The sequence below is a fragment of the Urocampus carinirostris genome, chromosome 11, assembly GCF_059441175.1.
Source record: "Urocampus carinirostris isolate Australia breed hairy pipefish chromosome 11, RoL_Ucar_1.0, whole genome shotgun sequence".
Taxonomy (NCBI): domain Eukaryota; kingdom Metazoa; phylum Chordata; class Actinopteri; order Syngnathiformes; family Syngnathidae; genus Urocampus; species Urocampus carinirostris.
In genome coordinates, this window is record NC_142359.1 from 37,964,524 (window position 1) to 37,980,708 (window position 16,185).

At 39.5% G+C, this 16,185-nt stretch overlaps 1 protein-coding gene and 1 long non-coding RNA gene across 9 annotated transcripts in view; one reads left to right on the forward strand and one right to left on the reverse strand.

Annotated features, from left to right (window-relative positions):
* The window catches only part of ppfia2 (PTPRF interacting protein alpha 2), a 107,047-nt gene that overhangs the window by 70,739 nt on the left and 20,123 nt on the right, over nucleotides 1–16,185 (reverse strand). The window lies entirely within an intron of this gene.
* Nucleotides 2,379–6,297, forward strand: LOC148357295 (uncharacterized). 2 transcript variants are annotated; one of them, XR_015852010.1, is made up of 2 exons: nucleotides 2,379–2,517; nucleotides 5,704–6,297. It is a non-coding gene; the product is annotated as an uncharacterized LOC148357295 (long non-coding RNA). The 2 variants fall into 2 exon arrangements; XR_015852011.1 differs by having other exon boundaries at nucleotides 5,916–6,297.

Consider the following 16,185-nt stretch of genomic DNA (forward strand, 5'->3'; position numbering starts at 1 on the left):
ACAAAGCCAATGAATAGGCGGCCTCGTTGGCATGCGAGCAGACAGCGATCGATGTATGTGGTCCCTAAATCTCAAATCAATCACATGCTCAAAAAACGCGTAAAAGTCTCAATTTCCTGCACAAAACGGACATGTACACACTTTTTGCACCAATTGAACTATTCATCATCATTTTCGTAGAGTTCGAAGTAAAAGCTCAATTGTATGATTTAAACGCTCGAACGTCATCAATTCTCTTCATTTTTTATCAGTGTCATTGTTATGTGACTTGCCTGGAAGGTGTAGAATCTGGTGCCGTTGGGCGGGTGCGCCTTTGGGGGGTTTGTTCCCGCGCTCACGTCCGAGAAAATCATGATCTCGTCGCTTACAACATCCCAAAATCAGGGCATGGCCAAAAGATACAAAGAGGAAAATAAAATATCAACAAGATCACTACGTGCTTGCGACATGCACGCGCAAGCCACATATTGACACAAGAGGCCCGCGATGACGCTCCTGAAGCTGCGGCGGTTTTTCTGCGCGGATTACAGCGGCTCATGGACAAGCCCCTGCATCCCTCCCCCCGGTTTCCCCCACCACTACATCCTCCTCTTCCTCCTCGCAAACCAATCAGCTGCGAGAACATCAAAACTAGATAAGGGCTAAATTGTCACAAATCAATACAACATGATTAAAATATGACATCGAGGTGCGTTGCTTGAGGTGTCCTCAAAAAGTTGATGGCTGCATATTTTCTCTATTAAGTATGAGTTAACAACGCCCTCCTGAGTTCAAAGAGCCTGTTTGCTTTATTTTTTTGTGTAAAAAGCTGTTCAGGGCTGAACACATTAGGTTGGAAGAATGGGGGCCGGGGGCAGCTGGAGAGGGACGTCATGGCCTGGCCCTGCCTGGGTTTTTGCTTTCTATTTGTAAATGTCGCACAGAGGTTGGCAAAACAAAGTGTTGAAAGATCCATATCTGACCAAAGAAAAACAAGTCTGAAGCTGCAAAACACGTGAAGCTTTAGATACAAATATATATAGCAAGTACTAAAAAGCACAAGGAAGAACACGACAGAGCAGGGGTAGGGAACCTTTTTGACCCAAAGAGCCATAAAAGCAAAAAAAAAAAAAAAAAATCAATTTGAGAGCAACAATTACAGATTTTAAGCCAAAATTTAACAAAACCGCCAAACCCTGTCTCTAGACAAAAGCTAATTCTTCAGCGCATTTTATTTCACTGTGTGACATTTGATGATATGCTAAAATAAAATAATAATGCCAGATCCTGTGTCCCATCTAAATATAAATATACCACTTAAAATTGTCTCGCTCCCGCAGTTACCTAAGAGTGTGAAGGCTCTGTTTGACTGTCATTTTTGTCTTAAATAATGGTACAAGCAAAGTGATTTTGAAAAAAATGTCACAAAATACTTCAAAACGAGGATACTTTCAGTGCAGACGGCGCTGGGCAAAGGAGAAAGAGTTCATGTATAGCTCTGACCATTCCTACCGCTCACACGATCAGATTGCTCGAAGTGCTGCTTTACGAGAGCTTCTGGGTAAATTGTATTTTTTTTTTGTTAAGGTTTGTTCAGTGGCTTTCCTCATAAAGACTCTCAGCAATGAACATAGATTGCCTAATGAGCTTAAATTAAAAGGGTTATTTAGCGATATACAGCCAAAAAAGGGTCTGTTGTTGTGACACCTTGACCATAGACTGCAGTCAAGATGTGGCCTATATATTGCACTGTACCATAATTATTATTTATATACTGTCTTGTTTGGAATCATTCACTCAAATACTCCCTTGAGTAAATTGCTATTAAGATTTTCGAGAAGGGTTGTTCAAACGTCACATTGTGTTTGCTGTTAAAAACGTCATATTGAAATATAATATTGTGAATGTGCTTAATTGCTGTTGAGATTGTCATGATTGTTTTCTGTTATTAGTGTCAATAAATTTGTTCAAACCAAAAAAATACTCCCTTGAGTTAAATTTTATCTCCAAACCAGATGTACTCATAAAAAGAGCTAGTCTAGTGTGTGAACAATCTTGAGATTCGCAATAAACAACCCAACACTTTTAACTAGCTTTCATGAATTACTCGAAGATCTAAATTTATGATATTGTAAACTCTTAACTGTCGTCAAATCCTTGTTCTTTACTTACTAACTAAACTGAGGTTGCTGGTTTTCTCTCAGAATGGGACCTTTTAGAAATACATTAACAGTATTATTATATAGTATAAACATGTTTGTATGTTTATTTTGATGTATTCATTTAAGCCAGGTTGGTATTTCCTTTATCTAGAGCGGATATCAAGTGTACTTTTATTTTTGAATGCTAAGCTTTTATACTGAAGGTGTCTCGCCGGGGGCTTGCGTTTCCAGCTTTATATCTGCAATTGGGAAAAAGTTCGCAAGGGGAGCCGAGACGGTTTAGCTAACCTCACGAAGAAAAAAAGCGACTTAGCCAAAAAAGGACAAAAAATGTTTCATTAGACGAGAACCTGGCTGATAAGGGCACAAGGACAAGGTATGTATTTGATTGTTCAAAGATTTGTTCTATGGGTGTTGTGGCGTGTTTAAATTGTCACCTAACGATTGCTAATTAGCACTAATTAAGGCCTTTCCCGTGTCACAATACAGTCCAAGGGAAGTTTTTGTTCTTTTTATCCGTATCACTCTTGCTGCAAAAAATGTCTTTCAATTATTTAAATTTTGTAACATCGTGAATAAAATATGTATTTAAAATTAATGTTATTCTTTACAGCTTTACGTTTTTAAGTAGTGTGATGTAATCTGTTCTTCGAATAAACTCTGTAAAGCATAAGTTAAAAGGCATCATTCAGCTGAGTTGCTAGATAAGCAATTTCGAGTTATTCTCAGAGCCACATAAACAAATAAAAAGGGCCATGTATGGCTCGTGAGCCATAGGTTCCCGACCCCGAGACTTAAAGTTATCAAACAACAACATTTTTCCTGCTCATTTTTTTACCCAGCCTTACATGAGGTTTTTTTCTCTCACCCGTAGCAGCAAGATGGACAACAATTTTGTCAACACACTCGTGAGGCTTATCTTATGTAACATAAAACATTTAAGTTTACAAATGAATACTAGTCCATGTATTTAATTATTTAAATCAAATTTTATTTTTTGAAGTTTAAGTTAAATCAAGTCATGTTTATTTGTATAGCCCTTAATCACAAGGAGTCTCAAGGGGCTGCACAGACCACATTATTGCAAACTACAGACAATTGTTACACTATCCGGAGAGGAAAATGGATGGGAGAGGCGTTTTGAAGGGGTTAGCCTTTAGCCTAGCGGTTAGCCCGGCCCGAAAACCTCGCTTCCTCCTCCGGTCACACCACTCTCTTGCCACTCTGCTTCGCTGCTTTGTAGGCCGCTGGATCTTGTTGACGTAGCAGTCCGTGGCTAAATAAACACTCCCGAGTGGTAGTAGCACCGAGCGCTTGATGTCTGGATGATCGCATATCCAGCAAAAAAACTGCGATCGTATATTAATCTGCAGTTTGAGTTGACTTTGTGCGCCGTCAAAACTGAGTCGAAGACTGGGTTTTAGGGCCGAAGTGGAAAAAAACTGTAGCGAGCCGATGTAGCCGCAGCCGAACAGGGGCGCCGCCATCTTCGAACCTGTGACCTCCCAGTCTCAGGCGGGCGCTCAACCTCAAGGCTACAGAGCAGGTCGGGCTAGACCAAGGTGCCCCCTAAGGACAGTTGAAGTGCCCACGGACCTGTTCTGAAATTAGCTCACCAGTGCTGGGTCATTGTAATTTTCTAGTAAAATGATTTTTGTATGGGTTGACTGAGTCTATTTAATTCTATTTTAATAATTGACCTGATAATAACATAGTAACAACATTAGTTATTTTAAACAAAATCCAAAAAGTTCCATTTCATTAACTTCATGGGTAAAAAAAAATCTATTCAAGTATTGATAAATATTTTAAGTTAATTGATTAAAATGTTAAAATGAGAATTTATTCGTCTATTAAACAAATGTATGTATTCATCTTTTTATTAGGTTATTTTATAGGAAATACAAAAAAAGTAAATTCAAATTTTTGTTTTTTATAAAGTGAATGAGCAAAAAAACGTTCAGGTTTTTATATTTGCCCTTGATCAAGATAAATTTTGACTTCCTTTCTAGCTAGCTGTGTAGCTTTGTTTTCAGCTTTCTATCTGGCCATTTGGGTGTCTGTTTACTCTTAGCTAGCTATATCGTTCCCTTTTAGTTTTTTACCTGATTGCCTTTCAAGGTAGCTTTTGAGCTATTTAGCTAGCCATCTAGTTGAGTTACTATTTTGGAAATGTATATCAAATTGGGTGCACTTGGGACTAATCAGTAAAAAAAAAAAGCTCTAGGCCTGAGAGGTTGGACACCCCTGGGCTGGACAAAAGTGCGCTCTGCAGCATTATGTGTTTGTGGATAATGGATCACAGCCACACGAGTGCAGTTCACTTTTTGTTGGCTGTAAAGCTCAGTTTCTCTTTCTTAACATCGAGGTTTCATTTTAAATTGTTGTCTTAAGAAACTTAATGGCCTCTTATGTGGTTGGATTTGGAGAAAAATAATGTGAGTTATTGCCACTATTCATCTTGTAAGAGTTTCTGTCAGTCTTTTTTTTATTTGCTGCAGGTTTAAAACAAAAAGCTCTCCTCCCACTGCAGCTCTCTTCTTTATTTGAGATTCAGGCCTCATCAGTCTTGCGTTTGATGACCAGGAAGAGGAAGAGAAGGCAATCTCATAAATTCCTCATTAACGCCTCCTCAGAAGGCAAACGCCTACATTTCGAAAAACAATAACAACAACAAAGAATAACAGTGGGACCCTTCTTCTTGCCTGCAAAATTAAATAGGTTTGGAACTGAAAACGCAGACCAAATGTAAACATAAATCCGCATTAACGCTGAAACTGTGCTGAGGCATCTTACAAAGTCTTCATCAGTTTGACACTGCCAAAATTGCACCTGGTAGATTTCTGTGTTGGGTTTTTTTTCAGGGTGTTAGGGGAAAATGTGAGGAACGAAGTTCTTTTTCCACTCTTTTCACATTTAGATTGTAAATGTTTTTGCACATAAGTGTAAAAATATATAACTTGCGACTTATTAGGGGTTTCTGTTGTTCCACTTCTTTCCATTGCACTATTGTTACGATGCACTATTCTTTTTCATTGAACTTTTATTTTAATTTAGGCCCGTCTCTTAAGTACTAGGTTGTAGTTTGGCCTTATTTATACTGAGTCTTTTTTTTTTATTATTTTGTTTTTGTTTTTTGTTATCTTCATTACGTGTTTACCCTGGAGTTCTGCGTCTAGTCCTTTTACATGCAATGTTTTATAATGATGACATTCTTTTTTTAGTCTAGTCCAGGGGTGGGCAAACTTTTTGATTCGCGGGCCACATTGAATTCTAACATTTGACAAAGGGGCCGGAACAGGAGCAGATGGATGACATGCTTTGGTAACCTCACCTCATTGGAGAAAAAATACACATCTAGGATATAGAGAGAACACATGCTTTAATTTCCAATGAAAATTAAGGAAAGCATTACAACAAAATCTATGACTTTGAAATGAGTCTTTAAACACAGAAAATTGAATGAATAACTATTTTATTTTAAAGCACTGAAAATTCTGTTATCCTTCAGGATATCACCATCACTCTCCCCTTGACTGTCTTTTTTTTTCAAAAACGGTAGGAGATGCACAGGTACTTGTCCTGCTCCTTCTCTTCAATTTGTTTCCCCGGTGCCAAAAGTGAACAACGACCAGTGCAAGAATGAAACAGTTGCAGCAAATCAGTCTGTGGAGCGCGTTATATTTAATCTGCACGAACTACAAACGAATTTTGACAACCTGCGCATCACGGAGACACACACATTTGTGACAACAGGCTTTTGTCCTTTATCAGGGACCGTATTCAAGATGGCGGCGCAGCATACCGGCGCCGCGGATACGCTACTCATTCATTCATTCATCTCCTAAATATATATCTCTTCACCCGCTTCGTATCAACTGGCATCGCGGGGTCTTCTGGTGCTTCTCCTCAGCTCATACAGGGTGAAAGGCAGTGATCACACCCTGGACAGTCTCCATCACAGTGTTTACGTGTGTACTCTATGTCTGTGGAGATTCTCATTCACCCAGGTCATAGTAACCGATGGTCAGTCAGGGCAACTGACCATCGGGTGTGTACGCTATGTGTATACAAACGGCTCATTCAGCAGTGAAACGTTGCAGTTTGTTGTTTCTACTAAATGACTGGATTAAATGCTTCACACTGGTGAGCTACAGACACAGGCTTTGATTGGAACATAAATATTGACTTTATTATTCCCCCAACACTGACGACAGGTTTGTTTCTGCAGCCTCCGTAACGTCAACTATCGATAGTCAGCTGAATGTAAACAAGCTCTTCTTCTTCGTCTCCTACTGGTGCAAACGTGGAGAAGTAGTCTTACGCTTCACCTCAACAAAGCTAATATATAGAGAGTGCGCCACTCAGTGGTGAAACATCAGAATTGCAGAGGAAATAAAACAGTAACAAGGTTAATTAATTTAATTATTTCAAATTCGGCGGGCCGGATTAAGATGTTTAACTGGCCGCATGTGGCCCCCGGGCCGTAGTATGCCCATCCCTGGTCTAGTCTATTCGAGGCCGCTTACACTATCAACTTGCAAAGTGCAATGACGTCCTCTGCTGGACACGCAACATACAAAGAAATCATCTTAATAATAAGTAATAATAATAATTTCCTTTGTATTGCCATTCTTTGTAACAATGTACACAGAACGAAATGTCGATACACCTGACCCGTTGTAGCGAGCCGATGCAGCCGCAGCCAACAGAGGGCGCCGCCATTAAGCGTGTTTATTAAAGGAACAGTGTGTATTATTTAGCTCTTATTAGTGGTTTAAAAGAAATTGATTAGAAAAACCAAATACTATTTTAAAGTTGAAAAGCAAAAATGTATGAACTGCCATGTAAACATACATTTTTTTAAATACGTAGCTTTAAGAAAATTAGCATTTATTTGACACTAGATAAGCTTCACCTAAAGGGAGCTGACATGATTGGTCGCTATCTTGCTGCCAAAGTTAACCTCAAGCTATTTTTTCTTTTGCACATAATTTTAGTTTTTTAGAACCTGTCGTGGGTTCAAATCCAGCTCCAGACTTCCTGTGTGGAGTTTGTATGTTCTCCCCGTGCTTGCTTGGGGTTCCTTTGGCCACTCCGGTTTCCTCCCACGTTCCAAAAACATGCATTTCAGGTGAATTGGCCGGTCCAAATTGTCCCTAGGTGTGAATGAGCGAATGAGTTGTCTGTCCCTGTGTGCCCTGCGATTGGCTGGCAACCAGTTCAGGGTGTCCCCTGCCCACTGCCCGGAGATGGCTGGAATGGGCTCCCTTTAATTTACTTTTTTCCACTTTTTATTTTTTCTTATTTTTTTAATTTTTCTCTTTGATCCTCTTTTCCACTTTTTTTCTTTTTGTTAACATTTTTTCTTTGCGAATTGCTAGGCAAAAAAGTTAGGGAAGATAACATTGTGTTTTAGTCACTAAGTCTCCATCGTTTGTATTCTTCCTTGTGCTTTCTAGCACTCGTTTTTGGTTGCACAACACCGTATGCATATAAGGGTCAAATATTGCACGCTGTACCTTTAGTGTTAGTAAATCTTTAATAAGCGTCTTAAACCATGGATATTTTATTTACTGAATGCAGATATATTTTATTCAATTTTAATCTGACCAAAAGGGACTCCTCAGAAAAATGTTAGATCTAAGTGCGATATCTAATTTGGCCACTAGATGACGTCATACAACTACAATTAAAAGGCTACATCTGCTCGGTTAAAATATGACAGTCCTGTGTGTGATCATTCAAAACGCATCACCTGTCAAATAATGGGAGAAAATGGAATATATAAGGTTAAAATCATACTGTGGTTAATCATGGGTGTTGCTAATCTTGGAAGTAATTTTGAAGATGAGTAAAATGCAGGGATTTTGGGGGTTTTGTGCTAAAATTAGCTTCCCATCGCTATCCTGACTTTCCTAAAATGAAGGTCATGCTTCCTGCACTAAATTCATGCTCATACACTACAAGCCTGTGTTCCTTTGAAGGCTCGTGTTTGTAACAGAATGACTTGTTGGCCTCATGCTAATTGCGCTAATCTCCATAGCGTAACGAGCTAACAAAAACATGTCTGTTTCTTCCCTTCCTCGAGTTGTCACAAAGGATATGTTCATAAAATCGACTTGCAAAAAAGTAAAACCATCTTATAGAGCAGGGATGGGCTAACTACGGCCGCGGGCCACATGCCGAGTAAAAATCGTCAAAATATAACGGAAGAAATAAAAACATATATATATATATATATATATATATATATATATATATATATATACCGGTGTATATATATATATGCACACAGTGGGACTTCGCGCTTCGACGTTTGCGGATTCAGAGCTTCGCGGGCCTAAGAAATAATAAAAATATAATTTTATTTATTTTTTAAACATTTTTGAAGGGGCATCGCTACTTCGTGGTTCCATGTTCGCGGGTTCAGAGCTTCACAGGTCTATAAAATAATAATAAATTTAAAAAAAGCATTTTTGAAGGGGCGTCGGTACTTTATGGTTCCACGTTCGCCGGTTCAGAGCTTTGCAGGTCTAAAAAATAATAATAAAATAAAATAATTAGGAAAAAAATAATAATTTTATAAGTATTTTTGAAGGGGCTTTGCTACTTTTCGCGGGTGGTTTTGGTCCCCATTAACCGGGTCAGAAAAATAATAATAATAAAATTAAAGAATTAAAAATTGTTTACATTTTTTTTTTTTAAGGTGCGCTGCTCCTTCGCGAATTTTCACTTATCGCGGGTGGTTTTGGTCCCCATTAACCGCGATAACCCAGGTCCCACTGTATATATATCTATATATATATATATATATATATATATATATATATGTAGGGTTTTTTGTGCTAAATTTGTACTTATTTTCCCTTTGTGTGTCTACAATAAAATACTAAAACAGAAATACTACAAAATTACAACAACACTAATGAATTTGCCGCATGAAAACAGGGACCTAATATATTGTTTTGCTTCATTCTGAAAAAAAAAACACTATAAAATACAATCGAAATTATACTACAGTAATGCTACAATACCAAAATACAGAAATATAATGACAGAAATACTTAAAAAAAAAAAAAAAAAACTACTACAGAAATCTTACAGCCAAAATACAACTACGTTAGTATCACAAAACCAAAAAACTAAACTGCTATAAAAATACTACAAAATACGGCAGAAATACTAAGGCAAACATCTATGGGAATACTTCCAAAAATACCATTACAGAAATTTTACAACCATCCATCCATTCATCCATTATCTGCACCGCTTATCCTCAATAAGGTCACGGGCAGTGCTGGAGCCCATCCCAGCTATTTTTGGGCTTGGGACACCCTGAACTGGTTGCCGGCCAGTCGCAGGGCACACCAAGACAGACACTCACTCTCATTTGGACAATTTGGACCGGCCAATTAACCTGAAATGCATGATATTGGAATGTGGGAGGAAACCGGAGTGCCCGTAGGAAACCCACGCAGGCACGGGGAGAACATGCAAACTCCACACAGGAGGGTTCGATCTCGTGACCTCAGAATTGTGCCGCACACCCACTAATCACTGCGCTGCCGTGCTTCCCATATTTTATAACCAATATATTACAAAAAGTTAACTACAAAAATATTAATAATCTAATATAAAAAAAAAAATCTACAATAGAAATACTATGAAAATACTACAATAGTAGTACAATACTGATATTGTGGTCCAATAATCCAGACTGTTCCTTTTAAGAAGTGAAAAAAACAAAGGCACTTATTTTGAAGTGTCGGTTTTTTGGGATTTTAGTTATTTAGAAAGCCAACCGGTGCTAATATAGAATCAATGCCACAATTTGGAGTGGGTGTTCATTACAAGCAAACTTCAAACAGTAATTTATCTTTGCTCTTGTCTCACCAGAGGCAACATTTGGCTGCGACCTACTTTTTTTATTTGTATTGCTGTCACTCACACAGCCTTGTGTCATGCCGCTGACTCACTCTCACACACAAGAACGTCCCACTGAGCTTTCATGTCTTTCAGACTAGTTTATTCGCGCTAAATGTGGTGTTAATGAACAGTAGCTGCACAAGCTGTTGATTTAGGAATTGTTTTAACCTTAAAACATGCAAAATGGCTCAGCATTGCCGGGCCGATACAAGATTTGATTCGGCTGCTTGGAGTGGTAGGTGGTCGGGAGCTACAGTACCCATTTTGGCCGCTAGTGGTCTAAAGACCCCATAAAAGCAGGCCCCACATAAGCAAACCACACAAAAGCAGATGTAAATCGATTTTATTGGTTTTCTTTGGGGGTGAATTGCCTCAAAACAGAGGCCTAACGTATAACTGTAAATCTTCATTCGTTTCTGAGTCGGTAGAACACAAACACTCACACACGGGCATACACACACACACACACACATCGGGATTTATGATGTAGTATAGACAAACATAATGGCCAGGCTTGGCATTGCCGGGCACTCTACTTGGGTGAGGTTTTTGGGCCGTGGTTTGTTGAAAAAGTGCCAGGGAACCACAAGGGAATGCCAAAAGCCACATAATCGCATGCAGCTCCAGAGCCACTTGCGCATGAAAACAGTGGTTCATTAATTTAGTTCGTATTTATTGGTGATGCCTTAAAAACAAACCTAGCTAACCACACTCCCAAGGGCCTAAAGTACAACTGCGTACATTTTCACAAAAATCAGTTAGGTTGAAACAAATATCAAAAACCACGACAGAATAATTTTTACCGTGGTGATTTCGTGCTGTGCAGTGGGTTGTGCAAAACAGCAAGGTTCCAAGCCCGGTTTGTCATTTTACCGTCTCCCTTTGGATGAAGACAGCGACGCATATCTGCAATAAATCTGGGGCAGTGGCAGCCCTTAAATAATTCCAGGATTTGCAGTGAGTATTTTTTACAAGGTAAAAACCACTGCACGGCGGTGCAGTAGTTAGCGCGTGTGTGGCACAGTTCTGACATCATGGGATCGAACCTCCTGTGTGGTGTTTGCATGTTCTCCACATGCTTGTGTGGGTTCCCTCCGGGCACTCCGGTTTCCCTCCACATTCCAAAAACGTGCATGTCAGATTAATTGGTGACTCCAAATTGTGCCTAGGTGTGAATGAGCGAGCAAATTGTCCATGTGTACCCTGCGACTGGCCGGCAACCGGTACAGGGTGTCCCCTGTCCACTGCCGGAGGATAGCTGGGAAGGGCTTCAGCACCTCTGCGACCCTACTGAGGATCAGCGGTGCAGATAATGGATGAATGGATTTTTTTTACAAGGTACTTTTTATGTATTTTTGAGCAATCTTACGTCGTAGATAAGTCACGCAAACGACGCACAATGTGTAAATGCAATAGCTAGCGTTACTGTAGCTGAATGTGTCTGACATCTGCTGTTGATGAATGCTTTTTGGATCTATTTTTGGGGGAAATGTAACAACATTAAAGCACTGAGGATTTGCACCTTGTATAGAAATCACTTTTGAGAAAGTTGAAAAATTGACTTGGGTATAATGGCGCTTTACCCTATCTTATGAATGTTTGTCTCCTACTTTATCCGTTGAGAATTTGACAGTTCATTTCAGCGTTATGTGCTCTACCATAAAGCTTTCGATACATGTGGTATTTAGAATAAACCTTTTTGAAATGCCGGTCAATTGCAATGGAAGCAGATCGTTCACATGTCAGTCGGTAGGTGAAATGATAACGCCTTCTTTTTTTTTTTTTTTTTTAACCAAAGTCAATATTTTTTACCTGCTCAAAAACTATTTCGAAAAGATATATAATATGTTAATTCTTCGTGCTTTAGTGTACTATTACATTCCCCCCAAAAAATAGATACAAAGTTGTATTGGTAACGTTTGCGCGAGGGGGACGTTTGTCGCGGGGATACATTTTCGGCACAACGAAGGGCAGCGATGTGACCATGAAAAACTGGTAAGCATCCAGACTTTTATAAGCTTTAAGATCAGCGCCAGTGCATGGAGATACTCCATTTACAATGCAGTGTTAGATCCTGTGAACTGAAGTCAGGCAGACTTGACAATTTGGTTAGATCTTTGAATATGTAAGGAGTCGGTAGCTGTCCCTGCTAATGCTATTCTCAGTTTCTCTAAATAGCACTCTTTGTGCTTTCAGACTAGGTGACTCACCTTATCTGACAGCTGCATGACTTTCCTTTGACTACTTATTGACAATGGTGTTGAATTGTATAGCGCAGGAGTGGCGAACGAGTTTTGACAGTGAGTCAAAGAGCCACACCACGCACTGACCCGCCATGACAGACAAAAACACACACACACACACAATTAAAAACATATTACAGTGGGACCTAGCTACTTCGCGGTTCGACGTTCGCGGCTTCAGAGCTTCGCGGTCTGTAATGGTTAATTTTTTTTATTTTTTTTTATTTTTTTTTTAAGGGGCTTCGCAGATTTTCACTTTTTGCGTTTTTTTCCGGCGAAACGTCAGCAGACGCGGATAAGGCGGACGGCTGGATGAGACGGGGGAGGCGGGGAGTCGGCGTAGGTCACTCCTGGGCCACGCGACGGAGCGAGTTCGGCGAGAAAAGGCGGCGGGCGTGATCGGGCTACCCCCGTAACTGGGGGGAGCCCGCTCGGTCGACGACCCCAGTAGCGCGGCGCGACGACAGGCTTTTGGTTCAAACAATATTATTGACACTATTAATAGCAAATAAACAATGTGAGGTTTGAACAATTTTCCTTGACAATTTTAACAGCAATTAAGCATATTCACAATTTCGTTATATCTGACAATATGACGTTTTAACATTTTTTTTCCGACATTTTTAACAAGTATTGTTCTTGTGTTGATTTCAAGGAAAGTGTCAACCCTCAATACACAATAAAAACCCTTTAGTACAGTGGAACCTCGACCATAATCCGTTCCAGTACCCTGTTCATTTTTCCCATTAAAAATAATGTAAATCGTTTGAATCCGTTCCAACACCCTGAATGTTTACCTTGAATGTTTAACGTGAACTTAAAGCTAACCCAGGCTAATCGTACGTTCGCGTTATCGTAATCTTCCGTACGAAAGATTACGCTAACATGAACGTGTAAAAATAAAAAAATCAGGTCGTTTACAAGTCATTTAGCACCCGGGTCTCCACAAGTGGTGAGCGGTTCATTGGAAAGGGGGCTCCGTTCCAACACCCTGATTGTTGGGATCCGTTCCAACACCCTGAATGTTTACTGAATGTTTAACGTAAACTTAAAGCTAACCCAGGCTAATCGTACGTTTGCGTTATCGTAATCTTCTGTACGAAAGATTACGCTAACATGAACGCGTAAAAATTAAAAAAAAAAAGGATAAAGAAAAGAATTATGAATAGGATTTCTTACCTATGTGGTGGTCAGCAGAAGGCGCAGGCAAGATCAGAGACACTCGCACACCTCCTTCATATTTTGCTATCATTTCTTTCTTAAATGCAATAGTTGTACGCACTACTTTTCTTTTTTCACCTGTAGCAAATTTGCTGCTTGCACTGACTTTCTTCGGAGGCATAATTAGGGGCTAAAACACTTCTTACACCTTTATTAAAAGCGAAAGCAAAACGAAGCACGTCCGCACGCGATAACAGTTGGTCACGAAAAGAGCGATCTACACCCGTACGCCGCTCAGCATCGCATCCTAGCGTACGCACTCGCGCATTGCCGGCGTTTGAACTCCGATTTTTTGACCGAACAGCGAAGCAAGAATTTCTTAAGATTTTTGGTCGGACTTCGATTTGTTCGAACTGAGAAGCGTTCGAAAACCGAGGTTCCACTGTATTTGCATTTGTGAATTTTTTTCAGCATTTTTTCTGTGGCTTGTAAATGCCCTGAATATTTTGTAAATAAAACCTTCAAGGGACCTGTTCATCCTTTTATTTTGTAAACCTACCTCCTCGCCACTTGGAATCAAAGGGACATGCGGTAGAAAAAGACAATTCATAACATCTGAACAAATTTACAGCAGTTTTAAAACAAAGGAAGCCTGAAAAACTGAAAATAGCTACCTCTTAGCTCACGACTGCAGCTCTTGGCGGCCTAACCTGTGACCGTCATATGCCAGTGCGGGTGCAAAGCCCTTGGACGTAGTCAAACTCTTTTTAGTTAGGAGACAATGGCGACATTTTGCTTAGCGCTGTACGGATGACTGTGGAAAAACTGCCATGGGGCAAGTAAAAGGGTGGAAGTGGTGGAGCAAGAAAGTTTCTTGTTAAATGATTCAAAGGGCTCTTTATGGAAATAATAATTATGTTATGTTAAGTCATGTTTATTTGTATAGATAATAATTACAAAAAGACTTGAAAGGCAAGGAAAAAACTTCAGGATTCAGAAAATGACGCTACCTTGAGAAGGGGCCACACGTGACGTAATCCCCCTTCCAGAATAACTAGGTTACAATGGTTGCACAGAAATGGACCATCAACATGAAATAAAGATAATGACAGAATGTTTAATTGACGGCTCCCGACCCAAAATCTTGGAACGCTGAAGCAGGATTCTAGGTGAAAGCGTTTATTTGTCACACTCTCTCAGGCATTCTGTTAGGATTTAGGTAATATTTACATGTGTAAACAAAGAGTGCAGTGAAAGCTGTCGGGCCCTGCTGTTGAACAGAAGTGTGTTGTGTCACCCTGACCCGAGTGACATGGCCGCTTTCTTGTGTCCCGTTTCATCTGGAGGGACGAAAGCATGACCAACTTGGGTGCCGAGGTGCCCAACTTGTTTGGGCATTTGGGTTGGCCATGGTCCAAAAAAATTGTGTGTGACAAAGAACATACCTGCCTGAAATTAATAAGTGAAATGAATGAAAAGCATACACGAACAAATGAATGGATGCATGAATGAAACTTTAATTTCAAACAATATCTATCTATCTATCTACCTTAGTCATATCCCTCAAGTGGGGTGACCGACAGCAAGACAAACACATACAATAACAAAGAAAATAAAAAGGGAAAAAAATGGCAAATATACACACCAACATAACATACACAAACACACAAGAAAAGCCGCTATGTCACTCGGGTCAGGGTGACACAACACACTCTTTTGTTCAACAGCAGCGCCCGACAGCTTTCACTCATTTTACCCTGCCGCATCATACGAGTGTCCTGCCCATCCCTTAAAACGCGTCCAAACTCCCCACTCATTCCAAACACGCTAAAAACAAAACAATTAAAAAAACTAAAACAATTTTTACGTATATGTCCGAAAAGGAATAGGAAGAAGCATATGCTTATTTAATCCTACACCCAGTCTTCCTTTAAAATTGTTTCTGACAGCTAAATTTCGTATGTAATTACATATAAAAAGAACACCTCATGAATATACATGTTTAGATTGGTTCTGTGGATGCGCAGTCACTTCATCATTATCGCTATTTTCACTGTCATCATTATCATCATTGCTGTTGCCATACATTTTCAGCAAAATATATAATAAGAGTATATATTAAAATAGCATTATTTTTTTCCCTTGTGCTCATGGTGACAACTGACTGCTTTGTGGTGTGTGTCGTCCATCATACAAGTATATTTGGACCTGCTGCAATAGGGGGTTTGCCCCCAGGCAACATGACCACCCATTGCTAAGTTTCCTTATATGTGCAGTAAAAAGACTAGGCATGGGAGCTTGATGCTGGAGGCTCAAGCTCCCGCTTGTCTGCCCTAACTTTGAGATGTGCAGTACATGTCGGCTTTGTGTTATTAAAATGTATATCTATGTGATTGTATCCCCAGTTATTTAGTTTTTGTTTGGTTTTCACCATCATCACCTACACATGTACTTTATTCACCTTATTGTTTGTTTATAAATATAGATCCAGATTGTTATTAATTTGCATAATATGATGGTGACAGCAATATAATAACAATGTTCAACAGTAACCATAATGAACATATGCTCTATGATGATAACAAAAATTATAGTCATAAACTATAACAAGCTTAACCATTTGCTTTGCCCTGTTATAAGGCTTAACCTCACGTCATTGGATACTAATAATACTAATAATAGTCAAAAAATTTAACAATAATCGTAATAGT